The 18,682-nt window shown below is 37.7% G+C and overlaps 1 protein-coding gene and 1 pseudogene across 4 annotated transcripts in view; one reads left to right on the top strand and one right to left on the bottom strand.

Annotated features, from left to right (window-relative positions):
- Window positions 1-18,682, bottom strand: part of CTNNA2 (catenin alpha 2) — a 1,325,246-nt gene that overhangs the window by 138,177 nt on the left and 1,168,387 nt on the right. The window lies entirely within an intron of this gene.
- Window positions 15,365-15,592, top strand: LOC130029563 (uncharacterized; annotated as a pseudogene).

The following is an 18,682-nucleotide window of genomic DNA, read 5'->3' as shown; positions in this document are numbered from 1 at the left end:
TATGAGTAGCAATGGCTAAACATAGCCACTGCTTATTTCCATATAGTCAAGCTAAAATTTTTCTTTATGTTTATTATGGTGGTTAAAACACACAGAAAAAAAAATATGAGACACTAAGGGACACAAATCCTAAAATATCTGCTACATATAATGATGAAATTGTGCTACCCCTGAATATGGTACAGCAGTAAATTGGATGATTCTTCTAATATCTGTCTATTTAAAGAGCAGGAGTGCACTGTTCCAAGAGCTCGAACTCTGAGAGGCTTTACCTCTGTTCAGTGGAGTTCTCTGAATTAAGTTTCCTACTTTTTTATCTGGCAACATTCTTCAAAGAAAAAAGTAGTTTTATACTTCTCTCTTTATATTGATTGACATTTACCTAAACCTGTTCGATCATTCATGATTTCACCAGATACAACTTTTTTCAAAATTTCAGATCTATCTTTAGGGACAAAAGAGCTGCTAAGTTTTAGAAGGTCACAAAGAATATGCCAGAACTTTTAAGGAAATTCCTTAAAGAATCCTTGTAAAAGCACAGTTGAGGCAGTGCCTCCAAAATATGGGTAAAATTCCCATGGTGTTTATTTTAAAGGAAACGGAAATCTTAAACGAGTATGTTTTGTGTGATAGTCTCACTTCTTTGTGCCAGGGCTATTAGATCTGAAGTTTTGTCTATAAAGTGGAGCTTACTCACCTTCTTAGATATGTGTAGGACATAGGCTTTCTAATCACAGCACTCCCCACAACTCAGAATAGTCAAAAATACAGAATCTCAGATCTTATACAAACCTTTGTCCCATCTAGACCTCTACCATGTCCTTGGTAATGCCCCAATGTTAAATGTTATCATTTAAAAATTCTGGTAAAGTATCACTAGTATGAAAGATGAAATGGATACTTCTTTCATTTGAGCAAGTAACTTATTTAACTTGCCTCATCTCTATAAAATAGGTTCAGTTACAGCCACAGTTTTTATTATGGTAGGGATAATCTTTATGAAGTTTCAAGAAATTCACATTCCACAAAAAGAGGAACTCCTATAATATGATGAAGTGAACATTACAGTTGAGTAAATACTAATTTTTGGCAAAAAATCATTTGATGGAAGATGTTTGACAATTTTGTCAGTTCTCAGCAAATGATTTGACACTGGCTATAATAAGTCAATGACAAACTCAGAAATATAAAATGTATGACTCAGAAAGGATTTTTTAAAAAGAAAGAAAAAAAATGTTATTCAATGGTTCTAGCTCTAGGCACAGATTCTAATCATCTCAAAAGTTAAGCAGAAATACCAATACCTAGGGCCTACAACAATAATTCTTTCTGTGGGATTTGCCTATTTCATTTCCCTCAGTGATTCAAGTATACAGTAAAGATTGAAAACTACTGATTTAGTGGCAGCAAACTATTTCCTGTGTACCCTACCTCCATCCATTTTACAATAGAGAAGATTTATTCCAAGGATCTAGGAAAACATGGTCACTCAGTGAATCTGCTGCAAAATAGAGGCCAGGACCCAGTCTTTCTATTACTAAAGAGATGCACTCAAGTACACTTTGAAAACTTCCAAGAAACATTAAAAAGTATTAGTGTTAGTATAGATTCTTAGTGATTCTGATAAATGTCTTATCGGGTGTGAGCTGGACATGTGGATCTTAAATCTTCCCCTTCTAACCCTCATCTGTAGTTCAGAAGGAAAGCCATCACTTCATTTTAAGTTTAGTCTAACTGTACTCTAATGACTGTCTGTGTTCAATTAGAGCATTCCCACGTAATTGCTTTCTCCTATTTTAAAGCATAACCCTTGTTCAACAGCTTTAATATCTCCTTAATGATATCAGCCTAGGGAGATGATATCTCTCTCCCAGTGTTTGCTAAGTTCATCGCATCCTAACAATCACCTGTTGTATTTGTGTTTGCATTATTATAAGAGATTCTTATTCTGGAAAGGTAGAAAGGTACAAGTCTGATAATTTCTAGGTCTGAATGACTCCCTTGTGACAGATATGATAAGGCAGATTTCAGATTAATCTTTTGAAACCCAGGAAAAGCAGCAACAGTATCATTTGAAACTCATTAGAAATGTAAATTGTCACACCTACTAAATCAGAAATCCTGATGTGTGGATCTCAGTGCCATTTTCCTCATACGGTCCCCAGCTGTCCGTGTTATCCTATGCAAGCTCAAAATGAAACTTACTGATATACCCCAACCTCTCTGTTCAATAAATGGTGAATGGCCTTCCCAGCTGTTAGGAATCTTCACCAATAGGGAATTTCTCTATAGTAATTTTTTTAAAAATATATCCATGCCATTTTAAAAAGTATTGGAGAGATATATTATTACTATTATTTTGGGGGGGTCATACCCGGTGATGCACAGGGGTCACTCCTGACTCATGCATTCAGGAATTACTCCTGGCGGTGCTTAGGGGACCATATGGGATACTGGGAATCGAACCCAGGTCAGCCGTGCACTAGGCAAATGCCCTACCCATTGTACTATCACTCCAGTCTCTATTTGCTATTATTTTTTATTAATACTCTGAAATTTGACATCAAAGGTATAATTCTAGGTCTACAGAATGGTGAGGGTTCATGTTAACCTCCATATTTTTCCCTAAAGTTTAGACACATGCATATATTGCAACTGTTTACTTATTACCTGTCTATATATTATAAAGGATAAATGATATTAAAAGGCCCTCCCGTTGATCGTCGATTTGCTCGAGCGGGCCCAGTAACGTCTCCATTGGAGACTTTGTTGTTACTGTGTCTGGCATATCCAATACTCTCGGTAGCTTGCCGGGCTCTCAACATTTATATAAAAATATATAGATGATTAATATCCATGACCAGAGAGAACAGGGGTTAGAAGGACTGGTCAATGGTTGGATCTAACAACAAGTGTGTGTGGGGTTGAAGGTAGGTAAGATAGAGAAGAGACCAGTATGACAATAATTGCCGGGAATGATAATGCTGGACAAGATTTGAGGGTTTAAAGTAGGTAAAGGAAAAAACAGTAGGTAAAGGGATATTCATGATAACTTTTCAGTATCAAAAGTGCAAACCACGATGCCCAAAAGGACAGCGGGAAGGAGGGAAGAGATAGAGAGAGAAAGAGAGAGAGAGACAGGGAGAGAGAGAGAGAGAGAGAAGCAAATCACCTGCCATAGAGGCAGGCAGGGGTGGGGGGTGATGGGAGGGAATCTGGGGACATTGGTACTGGGAAATGCACATGAGTGGAGGGATGGGTGTTGGAATACAGTATGACTGAATTCCAATCATGAACAGCTTTGTAATCGTCCATCTCTCAGTGATTCAATAAAAAAGGTAGACTAATAAAAAAAATAAAGATGAACAGTTAATGGGGATTGAAAGATAGCACAGAGTCTAGGTACTTGCCCTGCACTAAGTCAACCGCATTTGATCCCAGCACTTCATGCAGTACTGCCTGTCAGAAGCGATTCCTGAGTGCATAGCCAGAAGTACTTCCTGAGCACAGCTTGGTGTTTCCAAAAAACAAACAAAAACAACCATTCAAAGTCACTTGCCTTTAAGATTCTTAGAAAATCTTACAAGCAAGGGAATCTCATATACACTTATTGTGCTTATGACATTTTAAAAGTGCTTTGACATTGTTCAGTTCTCACAATACTTAGAATAACACAAGTGTTGGAATGATAATGTATTAATTGTTCCTCATCTTATAAAGCTTTGCATTTTTTATGCAATTTCAAAGCCATATGAAGTAGGTGCTGCCATAATTACCATTTTACAGATAAGTAAATTGAAAAGGAAGCTCAAGGCCATAGAACAGTAAGTAGGAAGTCATGTTTGAACTCAGCAGACTAACTCCAAAAGATAATCAACAACCTCCTAGTATGATAACAACAGCCACCCTAATCCCCTACAGTTCGGCATGATGCCTACCAACACACTTTGAAACAGTTCATCTCATTTTACAAATGATGATAAGAAAGGGTACCTAGATTGCCTCTATCATGAATCCAATGGGAGAGCCAGTATGGAAAGAAAGTTTATTTCCAGGGACCGTGTTTATGTATGATATATAATATTATATCACTCACTACTGCCACCTCTGTAGTTTCCTCAAGGGGAAAGTCACACAGTAAATAAGAGGCCAATGAGGCAATTATTCATATCAAAACAAAAGTCACTTCCTTTCTTAAGAGATACTTAGAAAAAGTTGATATAATAAATGTGATAAATGCCCCTTCAGCAGAAGACACCTGGATGAAGACTCAATTTCTGAAGAATGAACTGCAATCAGAGAGAAAACACAAAAGAAGAAAGGAGACAATTTGATATTGAAAGTGGATGTGGATAGCTGACTGGAGAAAGGGACATGGGAATTTCAGACTTGACTGACTTGATTTGTGTGTGTGTGTGTGTGTACACACACATACACATATTTACGTATATATGTGTACATACACATATATGCATATATACACAAATATATACCCACATATATGTGCATGCGTGTATACACACATACACATATTTATGTATATATATGTATATACACATATATGCGTATATATATATACCCATATGTGTGTGTGTGTGTGTGTGTGTATTGCTGTGAATCAGTCCTAGTCCTGAGATTTACTCAGACACTAGGCACTAGGATAATAAAGATTCAAAAGCCTTTAACTTGACTCTAGTGACAAGTTATTTCAGCCTTCACAGACATGAGGTAGGAAGTAACTTACCCAAAAGGGAGGGGGTGGCATACATACATTTTTTTCAGATTATAACAGCCATTGGCAAATCCAATAAAGATTTCAAAAGACTACTTTACCAGACTAGCTCTAGGTAAGGACATTCCTAAGAGCATCTAATCAAGCCAGCTAGGAGAGGTTTCTTAAGTGAGGATTATAAAGTAAAATCAATTTAAAAGTGACTGGGGTTGAAGAGATAATACAGCAGTTAAGTTACTTGCCTTAAATTCAGCCAACCATGTTTCAGTCCAATCCCCGGCACAACTCAGGGTACCCCAAACACCACAAGAAGTGATTTCTGAGTAGAGCTAGGAGTAAACCCTGAGCACTTCCATATGTCACCCACAAACCAAAGCTAAAGAAAACTCATAAAATTGGGTATTTCCAAACTCTGTCTTTCTAGGTAAAGAGAAAAGAGAGCAAAAGTCAGTCATGAAATCCAGCTATGTTTTTGACTGCAGCTAACCAGAAGACTAAAAAAATAGCAAAAGGACAGTTATTGCATTTCATTTTCATTTACTCATTCACCATGCTTAAGTAATCATCATGGTAGAATTTATGAAGTCAAGGAAAATGAAAGCATCATTGCTGCCTTCAAGCCACCCCAGATTGCTCTCAAGCAACCTCTTGTTGAATGAGCCAGCCCATAAAAGGAGCAAATACAGGGAAATAGAAACCATCTGTAGTAGTCTATGCCAGCTGGAGTGGAAGCACAAAGTAGAAAGAGATTATCTTTTTGTGGGAGGGTGTGGAGCAATAGGGTTTTCAGGAAGTTCCTCAAGAATAGCAATTCAGTCTTGTATAAGGCAAATTCTAAACAGTTCAATGCTTTAGTTTACCCTGTTCTCTAGTTATCCAAAACTCAGGTTAAAGCACTATACAATGCAGAAACCTTCTTCAACCCTCTTAACATAGGTTAATATAATCTTCCTTACATTCTACAATCTTATAGCATTAGTTTTAAAAATTTGTCTTCTCTGCCCTCATTTGTGGAATATAAAAAAAAACATAATATGAGACTGACACCCAAGGACGGTAGAGACAGGGCCAAGAATATTGCTCCATGATTGGTAGCCAAATTCATGAGCTAGGGGAGAAGGAGGCTGGAATAGAGATGGGATCACTAAGTCAATAATGGTTGGAGGGATTGTTAGGTATAGGGGATGTATGCTGAAAGTAGATAAAGGACAAAAACGTGCTAGCCTCTCAGTATCTGTATTGCAAACAGTAATGCCCCAAAGGAGAGAGAGAGAGAGAGAGAGAGAGAGAGAGAGAGAGAGAGAGAGAGAGAGAGAGAGAGAGAGAGAGAGAGTATGAGGGAAGTTGTCTGCCAGAGAATCTTGGGGAGAGGTGGGCTGGGACAAGAATACTTGGGACATTGATGGTTGAAAATATGCACTGGTGTAGGGATGGGTGTTTGGTCATAGTATGCCTGAAACTCAAACATGAAAGCTTTGTAACTGTATCTCATGGTGATTCAATAAAAATAAATATTTTTAAAAAATTTGTCTCCTGAGTTTGACTCTATTAAAAGTAATTTTTGTGAAAAAAAATTGGCCTCATCAATTAGACTGCTCACTTCTCAAATCGTAGGATCTTCTTTTCTCTGTATTAGACTGGGTATAAACTATGATACCAAGCACCAACCCCACTGAGATCGTGATGCCCAATTCCATTCTATGTACCACTCACACACTTGCTAGAGTAGAGGGAACTTCCCAAGAAGTTCAGGACCTTCACAAGCTCAGAAGTGCTAAACAAAAAGTGGTGGAATAAATACAGTTATTTAAGTTTAATTTCCCCCGGAGGAAATGACATCGCCTATCTTTCTCTCACCATACAAATTTCTGTTCAGGCAGACCTGCCATTATCACCAAAATCACTAACATTTTCCTCCTCTGCTTTCTTTCCCCACTATCCAGTCTTCCCCATTTAGTTTTTCCTCTCAATTTACAGCTCAGACTGAAACACACTTTTTGATACTGTTAAAAGTTGCTTCTCACTGCTCGCTGGGACCTACCTAATATTTACTCAGTCTTTGTCACATTTACACCTCAGCTTTCATTTCTGTTCAGCAAGCTCTCAATTCTCCCTTCATTCAACATCTTTTCCCATTCAGCAGTGGGAAGAGATGAACATCATTTGCAATGTTTAAGACTGCTACAAAGGTGTTGCTGTTGATTCATTAAAATGTTCTTGTTATTGGGCCAATAGAGCATAAATATGATTCTCAATACTCTTTTCCTAGATGATCTCATTTCTGTAACCTTAACCATTTGGATTTTTCTGGCAAAGACACCCAAATAATCCCAATATAATCTCTGACTTCCATCTTTGAATGTTGATGCAATTTTGAATAGGTTGAATTGCTCCAAAGTGGTGACCCTTAATCATCTCAAAGGTTCCTACCACCAAAACAGATAAGCAACAATAAAAAGCTGTCCCTCTACTTCTTCCCACCTGCATTCACTATCTGCTAACAATGTCCAGCTGAAAACCACTAAGATTATTGGAGAGATAGTAGAATGGATCAGGCACTTGCTTTGCACACAGCTGAGCCAGGTTCAGTTCCTGTCACCCATATGGTCCTTGGTCCCCATCAAAAGTAACCCCTGAGCACAATCCAGTGTGGCCCAAATAAAACTGAAAGGAAAAATTAATATTCTTTGTTTTCCATTTTACTTTTTAAACTATGCTTCTTAGTTTATGTACATGTTCTATCACTTTTGTTTGTTTGTTTTGGAGCCCTAGCTATGTCAGGGCTTATTTCTGGCTCTGTGCTCAGGGGACCATATGCGGTAACAGAATTCAAACCGGGGTCAGTCACATGGAAAGCCAGTGCCTGAACCTCTGTACTATCTGTCCCAACCTTGTCATCTTTAAACATTAACATTTTGTCTCCAATCATTTCACATTCTAGTTCCTTTGCCACTTCCATAGTTCAAATGTTCATATACTATTTAAGATTATTGGGGGTAAATGCAACTTATTTCCTATAATATCTAAAGTCCATCAAGCAGAATTTAATATGCATTTCCAATTTTATTCCTCACTATATTCATTTACTATCAGTCCTCCAACCACAAAGATTACAATTTTCCTTGATTACTGCCTGGTCAGTCCTCTTTCAATGATGCTGACAAATGGGTAAGGCTTCTATTAATAACTACCTGACAAAGCTAAGTATTTTGGCAGTAATGTTGCCCTATGAAAAATTAATATCCTAGACTTGGACTTTAGATATGGGCCACATGCCCCTATGCCCCCAACCCCAACCCCTTTATTCTTTAAGCAACTTTACTTTTTGGTTTACTTTTCTTAATTTAAAACCTAGGAAATTCTTTACCTCTACCCATCACTTTTGGGGAACCTTATGCAAGTAATAGTTTCAATTCAGGTATTTTCTCCATTAGTTTTCTATTTCTGCTGCTTCAAATCACTTCCAAAACCAGCGACTTAAAACAACACAAATAGGGATTAGAAAAACAATACAAAGTATTGCCTTCCCTATGACCAACCCCAGTTAGATTCTCAAGAGTAACCCCTGAGGACAGAGCCAGGTGTAAGCCTGGAGCACTGATACAAGTGAGCCCCAAACAAAATCAAGGATTCAGCAGGGTGGTGTTCTTTTCTGGAAACCAGAGAGAATCTATTTCCTCACTTCCTTTATCATAGGCTTTTCACTTTTCTAGTTTTGCAGTTCCTTTCCATCTTCAAAATAAGTGATAGTTACTGGAATCTTGGGTACCACTTTCCTAAGACTCTAACTCTCATGCCTCCAGCCTTTGCTTATTGAGACCCCTGTGTTTATCTTGGATCCACCTGGAATTTTCATGTTCCTATCAGTTGAAAATCAGCAGGTTAGCCACCTTCATTCCATATGTTTCCACATTTACCTTCTTTGCAAATTATCTTTTCCCATACATGGTATCTTATTCATAGTTTTTTGCATTTAGGATTTGAACAGTTTTGTGAGCGTTAGGGGATGTGGCCTGGGGGTATTACTCTACTGACCAAATACAGTTCTCTATCAAATTTAGATTTTGAAATCTGCTTAAAATTGAGCCTGTACTTGCTATGTTGAGATCATTATGAGGAAGCTTAATTACTATTCTGTTCCCTAACCTGGCAGCTTCAGTCCTTGTTTTCCCCGACTACCTAATAGGAGTTTTCAATATCTGCAGGATGAGGCAGAGACTGTAAGAAAAATGGAAAACAGGGCAGTTTGCTCCCACTTCACATGACTGCTGCCTCTAGTGCTGGGCAACAGATGCTTGGGGCTGCCTGTGCTCTCTACATCACTGCCACATTCCTCTGCCCCAGATCCTAAGAATCTAGTAACACTTCCCTTTTTCACAGATGACTATCCATTTTCCAAGCAGTCATCTTGAATAAGATCTAACCAAAGTGCACAGGAAATACCAATCCTTTTCACTGAAACCTCTGGGAATGAAGGCCAACTCAGTCATTTTTTCTCTGCTTCACTGTGGCAGTAGCTGCAGCCTACTTCTCACTCATCAAATGGTCTCCACCTGATGAGACCACAGTTCTCTGTAACTGCTATCACAAAGGTGATGGAGGAACTTTTTTCCCCAGTAAGTTTCCCAATTATTTTTTCAGAGCCCATTTCTTTTTTGCTCGAGGAAGAGGCTGGCACAACATACCAACAGTTCTTTCCCAAAAATGCCTCCTTCTAATGTGTTGATTCCCTTAGACCTCCAGAGTGGGTGAGGGTACTGAGTTTGCTAACCTAGTCTACAGTTAGAAAGGAATAGCTGCTTAGAAAAACAAAACCCTAGTTCTAACATCACGGTGTAGAAAGTGAAAAGTGAAATTTCTATTTCATTTGTATTATTGGTGAAGGGAGGATTAAGAAACAAGAAAAATGCATGGCTGATCTTCTGAGGGGTAAAAGGAAGGAATTTCTAAGCAATAATGCATCAATAGTGAAATTGCATTTCTAGAAAGATGGATAACAATCTACCAAACCATGTTGTCAGGTAAAAGTGGACATAAATAGGCTCCTGAAGTGGTCCAGAACATGTTATTTCATGGAGAGGTCTCAAGGGTGTACCGGCAAAATAATTCCCCAAATGAAGACAATTAGTCTTTGTGTGACTGATGAGTATCTGGTTCTTTATTACCGGCTATTTCAGCATATTCACCACCACTATTCCCAGACTACCATGCTAAAAACTATTTTGAAAAGGTAGGAAAGATACAAGCATGCAGTTGTTTCCCATATTTTTTTTAAATGTATTACCAAACAGGCGACTCACCCTTTGAATAAGTATAAAAGTTTCTGGGACACGGAGACCAGAGGAGGTCAGAACAGACCGGGTCAAGGGGTCAGTTCTGACCTATTATTATCTATAGTTCAGAGTTCTGGTCAGGCCCCATGCTGGGGAGTGACAATGCTGTTCCCAATGCCTGCACAATCTGAGTGCATTTTTCAAATGACTCATGATATTAAAGCTACAAGGGGACTTAGAGAGCATTGCGTCCATGCTCCTCATGTTAAGATGAAGTTACTTAATACAGGGATAAGATGCTGGTCTTGCACATAGCCAAACACAGTTAGGTTACCGGCACCATATGCTTCCCTGTTACTACTTGTAGTACCCTCTGAGCACAGAGTCAGGAGTAAGCCCTGAGCATTGCAGGGTGTGGCGTGCCCCCACCCCCAATGATAAGAAAATAAAACTAAAACATAAATAAAGTGGGATTTTCTCAATTGTGCTTTTTTAATTGGTGGCCAGGCCAAGTCTCAAAAGCCCTACCAATTTAATGATTTGCCACTTTTTCAATGGATTTGACAGTGGATTTCTGTGGTTTATTGCTTTACCAGCAATGAAGAATAATGCCTGGCTGAGCCTAAAGTATGTTTTTTCAACTTCACAGTGATAATTTGAACAAATTGATAAAGAACAAATAATGTTCTATAGTTCCTTCCTTAGCCTTCTGGAATCCATATTTTCATTTCAGATATTTCTGATTTTATAAGATCTCACCATGCATAATTATTATAAACTTCTCTAACATATATCTACAAATACACAGTTGTGCCCATTTCTAAATCAAGTTTAAGGTATGTATTTCTTTCATACATTCCCTTCCCCTCATTATAACACTGATTATGGATTCTTTATTCTCATATAAGAGGCAAAAATGATGTTTGCAGCTTTAAGAAAAAAATCCTTTATTATGTAAGTTCTTTTAAGTAAGTCATATCTTCCTCAATTATCCAGGGAGGAAATTAACAAAACCTAGGATGAATAAGTTCACAGATAGGTCTATGTCCAATAATTGTATACTAAAATCAGATTGACTTTCTTGAAAACTAAAAGCAAATGCAAAACTTCCTATTTTTGTTCATTTTTATTAACAACAAGATGCTCAAAAGCAAACTGAATTTCAGAAGTATTTTATTTTTCTTAAATAACTTTTACTCAGAAAAATAATAAATACAAGTGTATTTAAGAAGTTAGTAGAAAAGTAAAACACTGAGTTTTCCATGATACATTCAACTCCAGATAATGATTACTACTTTTATTGACAGAGATCACAAAGAGAGATCACAACATTCAAATAGTAGTAAGTAGTAAGGATAAAAGGAAGTAGAGGCAATTCAGTACAAGTTCAGGTAGAAACTCAAAGGAGACTCATTTCTGTATTTTCAACATGTTCAGCATCCATAGTGTGGGGGCATGGGGTGGGGTGGGGCGTTTATTTTCCTTTATCCAGAAAGACAAGAAGGATGTTCTTGGACATTTGGAGACAACCCAGAGTCATAACCAAAATCTGTGTTTATGTGGGTGTAAGAAGAGGAGAATAAGTTGACAGATTGGGAAAATGATGTTCCAAAACCAGAAGACCAGATTGATCCAATTATTCTATCATGCATTCCACATGTACGAAGGGATTACTAGCTCACTCTGCTATTAACCAAATGACATTTCATCATTAAATTGAATATGCAAGGCATATTTTTAAGAGTCACTACAAAGCACAATGGGGTTTTAAACTATCAAACCAGAAGTCAAAATCAACATTTCTAATATGGCTGACTTCAAATGGATATGTTTAGTTCTATCATCTAAAATTTCTTGTCATGAGGCCATGTTCCAAGCTGCCCCAGGTGAAAAACACAAAACTATAAAGCTCCAACACAAAACTGTGGGAAACAGATAGAACAAGGGGTTCACAAAAAGGAAACAAAATCAGAAACAGGCATGGTTGGTAAAAGATTGAGAAACCATAATCCAAACCATTCTCTAGGGCATGCCTTAAAGCCAATTCCCTCATTGCCCTGACTTCTGAAGATATTTCACTTATAATTTCTAGAAATAGAAATTTTTAAATTATACATTGTGGTAAATATCTGGTTTATAAATACCTCAGAGATGTGTTCAAATGTTCACTTCACACTGATCAGTTATCTTGATCAGAAAAACAGCTATAGAGATTCAATGTTAGGCAATGAAGTAAAAGAAATGCTGTCCAGAAAGTGACTCAGTGATCAAGAATTGTATAAAACTTTCACTAGTATTAATGAGTTAGGATCAAATGGACCAAGACTTATCCTTAATTATTCTTTAGTGGCAGAATTTCCCAATGCTATCATCAACTATAGACATTTTACTTAACAAAGCTTACTTAACATCCCCAATTCCCTGGGAATTTTTGCCTGGTGACTGACAACTTAGCAGGAATAGATGCTTCGGAGTGATTCTGCCATTCTTGAATTCAAAGAAGTATCTTCTAGAGGCAACTTAAAGGATGCAGAAGACCAGTGAAGAGTTGGTCCCAGGTTACCTTACCTTTTCTCCCCAAAGACAGCAGAGACTGAGTTTGATTGCAGAAAAAGCAAAGTCTTGATTAAGACTGAGAAAGAAAGGCACCATTTCCTAGCACTGCATCTTTCACAATCATTATAACTCTTCCTTTGCTTCATGATGTGGCCAATGGGAAATGAAATTTTAGGGCTGTCAGCTAGAAATTAATTTGACTAATTGACTTTCCTTTTCAAATTTTGGGTACAAATACATTCTCCATCCTGAGAAGCACACTCTTCCATTCACCAAAGGAACAAATTTATAGTGCCGATAGAGAATTTTTTGGTTGAAGGTCACAAACAAATGTTCCCATCTATCTCCTCTTACCTTTTGGAGCAGGACAAGATTGTTTTCTTTTTTAATTTAAGACTAAAGGATAGGATTGTATTCTGGGGAGGGGATGGGATGAGAGAAAGAGAGCAATTGGAACTTCAGAGTTTTCTATTGCAAACAAAATTGATTGTACTCCTTGTGAGAGGAATGAAGCAAAGAAACAAAAATCTATTCTGTTTTTACATGGAAGAGAACATTTCAGTTATGCCCTTAACTCAAGTAAAAAGAACACCATTAGGCAAGGACTATTAATTTACCATTTTTAGACAAGTGGAATCTGGCACCTAATTTGTCTGTATTTCTTGCTCACTTGAGACCAAATCCTGTCCTTGGCAGGCAACTTCCAAAGACTGCAGTGGGAACAAACACACATGATCAAGGCTAAAATCAGCCAGCCCGATTTTCTCAGAGATTAAATGATCCTTCATTGAAGATGATTTTTCCAGCTTTTATTTAACAGACACAAAAAGTTCACTCATCCCTGAGAAAAAAATATCACTGTTCACTCAGTGCCTACCACTTGTGACAAATGACCAGCTTCCGCCATCTAGAGTTGAGAGCTGAGTTGAGGGTCTGTGAGAACCAGAGGGGTAACTTCACTGGGAAGTGGCTATGTAGGGTGAGGAAAGCAGTAGATTCGTTGTTAAGAGCATCTATGCACTCTGCACAAGTGCAATCAAGACAAAATGATGATGGCAACCAAGTCAGTGTTTAGGTCACATAGCCCCTGCTATTTCATCCAAATGTCATCTTTTATATAGCTGTCCAACAGTTTCCTGCCATCTTTCATACTGTGCTGCTGATCTGAGAAAACATTGAATGCTGCTGTGCTGTTCATGACAGGAAGTGGCCCAATGGGGATGCAAGTGAGACAGTCAGCTCAATGTAGACACTAGAGCTTTCTGTAGTCAGGGGGAAGAAGGAAAGGCAGCTCTTCCTGTACCAGGGAGGTTATGAGCAGGTGGCTTTAATAAATTCCACTGGCTTCTCTAAGGAGAACATCATAAAACACCTAATCTGAAGGAGTAAAGTGAGGAAAGGATGGGAGAGCAGAGACAGACATGGCATAAAGAGGTGGGTAGTGTGAAAATACTCATAGACCTGAGGGGGGAAATGCCCAATCTAGTTTCTTTTATCAGGACTTGGCATCCTTTTTTTGTTCCTCACTATAAAGATGAAATAGAGGTGCCTTTCAATGACATCAAGGCTTTTACCATTCATATGGAATGTGAAACCTAGATTGATTTCAGGCTGAAGCTACCAGACCTTGGCTATTATCCTTTTCTGCTTTGTTTCCCACAAAGCAGAACAAGGAGTAAATTAGGTCTTCAGTTTCTTATGTTCTTTACAAATTTGAGCTCATGTGGTGAATAATGGAAAACACATTTCAAATTTAAAGAATACCAAACAAAAGTTTCTTTTTAGCATTAGAGAAAGATTAATGCATTTTTATCCTAACACAAATCAAGAAAAGAAAACCAAATCCATCTCTTGGCGATGGAAATAATAAATTTCCAGAGCAGTAAAATGTACATAATATCATTGAAGTGTCAAAGTTATCTGAGGGCCAGGTTCTCCTTTTTGAGTCTCAGTTTTAGCTCCTCAGTCAGAGTTCTATTGTACTTTTCTGACCTATCCAAAGGTATAAAGACTGTCAAAATCTTCCTTTTGTTTTCTGCCATTAGCAATTAATTTATCGTCTTATCTCCTTTTGAGATTGAAAGCCCTAAGACACAGGAAAAGAAATTTCTATCAGAAGAGACAGCTGGGAATTCTCTGGATGGTGGGAGGAATGGAGATATAATTCTGGGGGGAAAATTCCTATTTGAAACTCATATGAATGGGCCTGAAAATGAGTAGTTTCCAAGAGGAAATGGCAAAAAGAAAGACAGCTCACCTAAAAATGATGGGCACCATGAGATTCACTTCAGATACTTGAAGGCTTTTAGTTCCCATAAGAATGTGCGCTACAACTTTCCATGAAAAGATAGTACTTGAGGCATTTCACTCTATAAACTAGCTTGCCTGATATTGAAAGAAAGCCGTATGGTCTAGAAAAACAAAATCTAAATAGGAAATAAGGTTTAGGTTGATGAAAGGTAAAGGTAAACACAAATAAAGTATATGAGGGAGTAAAGATAAAATGAGAAGTAGTTTAGAAACTATTTCAAGGGAATAGAGAAGAAAGGCAACTTTTTTATATTGAAGAGTAATCTCAAATCAATTACTAATATTGAAAAAGAACTCCCACCTTTTTATATCGTATACAGAAAAGTGAAAATTCTAGTACCACCTTAGAGAACTCAGTTGTGTTCTCTCCTTTCAGCCCATAGTAGGATTGCATTTCCTCCTCTCCTGCTTAGATGGAGCCAGGTGACTAGTTCTAACTAATGAATTGGGAATACAAGTTATATGGGCTATTTCTGTACTTAAATGAGGACAAAAGGCTATACTTTCTGGTATGATTTCTGTAATTTGTTACTAGAGAAGTTTCTTTGATTGTGTAGACCAAAAGAAACCAGGAGGAGCCAGGGCTTCTACTCTGAAGCAGGAAGCCAGTTCTCATGGTGCTGTTGAGACTGCCTTTTACCATTGATGATCAATCAATTGATGATCATTCTTCTATTCCTTTGGGCATGTGAAGAGGGAGGGGAATATAGTCTTCAGTGGTTTCCTTAAAAGAAGGGCTAAAGGGGCTACTATAAGACAAGACAAACCCTACAAGCACAGCACACCCTTACAGGAAGATAACACAAAACCCCATAACAATAATCTCTCTCAACATCAATTCACCAATTAAGAGCCATGAAGTGGCAAAATGGATTCAGGGACAGAATCCAACATTCTGCTGCCTACAAGAAACTCATTTCAACAGTAAGAGCAAACACAGACACAAACTTAAAGGATGGAAAACAATCCTGAAAGCAAACAGCTCCCTCAAAAAATTAGTGTGCCCATACACTGGTATCCAACAACATCAATTTCACATTGAAAAAGATTAGAAGGGACAGTGAAGGCTATTTTCTATTCATCAAGGGATACGTACAACAGGAAGAAATCACACTCTTAAATGTATATGCATCTAATGAGGGAACAAATAAATATTTAAAACAGCTGCTAACAGATTTTTAAGAGCACATTGCTAGCAACAAAAGAGTAGCCGGAGACTTCAACATTGCCGTATCACCTCTGAATAGATTAACAGGAACAAAAATTCAGCAAAGAAACAATGGCTTTGAAAGAAGAAATAGAAGAGAGAGGGCGTATAGACCTATACAGGGCGTAACACCCGAAAAAGAAAGAGTACACGTTCTTCTCCAGTGCACATAGAACATTTTCCAAAATAAGCCATGTGCTAGGCCACAAAACATACTTCAATAGAATCAGGAAGATAGAAATAGTATCAACAATCTTTTCAGACCATGATGCACTGAAGATAGAAGTAAATCACACACAGACACAAAGAACCAAATCAAACACCTGGAAATTAAACAACTCAATGTTGAACGAGTGGGTCAGGAAGGATGTGAAGGAAAAAATCAAAAGATACTTGGAAACAAATGAGAAAGAAAACACGATCTACCAGAACCTATGAGGTGAAGCGAAAGCCGTGTTAAGGGGAAAATTTATAGCTCTGCAAGCATTTCTCAGTAAGGAAGAAAGGGCACACATAAACAACTTGAATTCACAGTCCAAGATCTTAGAAAAGGATCAACAAAAGGAGACCAAATCAGGCAGAAGGAAAGAGATCATAAAACTTAGAGAAGAAATCTATTACATGGAAACCAAAGAAACAATCCGAAATATCAATAAAACCAAGAGTTGGTTCTTCAAGAAAATAAATAAGATAGATAAACCACTAGCAACACTCACAAAGAAACAGAGAGAAAACCCTAATAAACCGAATCAGTAATGAGAAAGGGAATATCACAACAGAAACCAAAGACATTCTAAAGTTCATCAGAGACTACTTTGAAAGTCTGTATGTCACGAAACAAGACAACCTAGAAGAAATGGATAAATTCCTGGATTCATATAATCTCCCAAGGGTGAATCAAGAAGATCTAGAGTATCTGAATAGAACTATCAACATCAAGGAAATTGAAACGGTAATCAAAATTCTTCCCAAAACCAAAATCCCAGGTCCAGATGGATTTACTAGTGAATTTTTCCAAACATTTAAAGAGGACCTTTTGCAAGTTTTTCTCAAGCTTTTCCAGGAAATTGAAGAAGCAGAAACTCTCCAAAACAGTTTCTATAAAGCCCATATCTCTCTCATACCAAAAAAAAAAAATCAGCACAAAAAAAGAAAACTACAGGTCAATATCCCTCATAAACACGGATGCAAAGATTCTCAATAAAACACTAGCAAATAGAATTCAACAACTCATCAAAAATATCATACAGCATGACCAAGTGGGATTCAACCCGGGATGCAAGGATGGTTTAACGTTCGGAAAAAAATCAACATAATCGATCATATCAACAAAAAAAGATAAAAAATATATTAGATGTAGAGAAAACATTTGACAAGATCTAGCACCCATTTATAATGAAAACCCTCGCCAAAATGGGGATAGAGGGAACTTTCCTCAATATAGTTAAAGCCATCTACCACAAGCCTACAGCAAGCATCATCCTCAATGGGGAAAAACTGAGACCCTCCCCACTAAGATCAGGGATGAGACAAGGATGCACACTCTCTCCATTGCTGTTCAATATAGTACTAGAAGTTCTTGCAATAGTGATCAGGCAAGAAAAAGATATTAAGTCCATCCAGATAGGAAAGGAAGAAATCAAGTTCTCACTATTCACAGATCATATGATACTACACTTAGAGAACTGTAAAACCTCTACAAAGAAACTCCTAGAAACAATAGACTCATACAGTAAAGTTGCAGGCTATAAAATCAATACCCAAAAGTCCATGGCTTTCCTATACGCAAATAGTGAGAGAGAAGAGAGTGACATGAATAAAACAATCCCATTCACAATTGTGCCCCAGAAAATCTACTACCTAGGAATTAGCTTAACAAAGGAAGTTAAGGACCTGTACAAAGAAAACTACAAAACTCTGCTTCAGGAAATAAAAGAGGACACCAGGAAATGGACAAATATCCCTTGTTCATGGATCAGGAAAATTAACGTTGTCAAAATGGCAATACTTCCTAAAGCACTGTAAAAATTCAATGCAATCCCCATAATGATACCCATGACATTCTTCAAAGAAATGGAGCTAACACTCCTGAAATTCATATGGAACAATAAGCACCCACGAATAGCTAAAGCAATTCTTGGGAAAAAGAATATGGAAGAAATCAACCTCCCTAACTTCAAACTCTACTACAAAGCAGTAATAATTAAAACAACATGGTACTGGAACAAAGGCAGAACTGCAGACCAATGGAACAGGGTTGAATATACTGATATCTCTCCCGCCCCCCCCCCCCAGCATATGATCATCTAATCTTTGATAAGGAGCAAGAAATGTGAAGTGCGACAAGGAAAGCCTCTTTAACAAATTGTGCTGGCAAAACTGGACAACTACATGCAAAAAACAGGGCTCAGATCTCTGCCTAATGCCATATACAAAAGTAAGATCAAAATGGATTAGAGACCTCAACATCAGACTGGAGTCCATAAGGTACATTGAAGACAAAGTGGGCAAAACTCTCCATGACATTGAACCTAATGATATCTTCAAAGATGTTATACCACTGGCCAAGCAAGTGAAAACAGAGATAGACAAATGGAACTATCT

Source organism: Sorex fumeus, unplaced genomic scaffold, assembly GCF_029834395.1.
Source record: "Sorex fumeus unplaced genomic scaffold, SorFum_2.1 ptg000003l, whole genome shotgun sequence".
NCBI classification, from domain to species: Eukaryota; Metazoa; Chordata; class Mammalia; order Eulipotyphla; family Soricidae; genus Sorex; species Sorex fumeus.
Note: the sequence above shows the minus strand (reverse complement) of the source record. Positions and strands in the feature narration are given on the sequence as shown.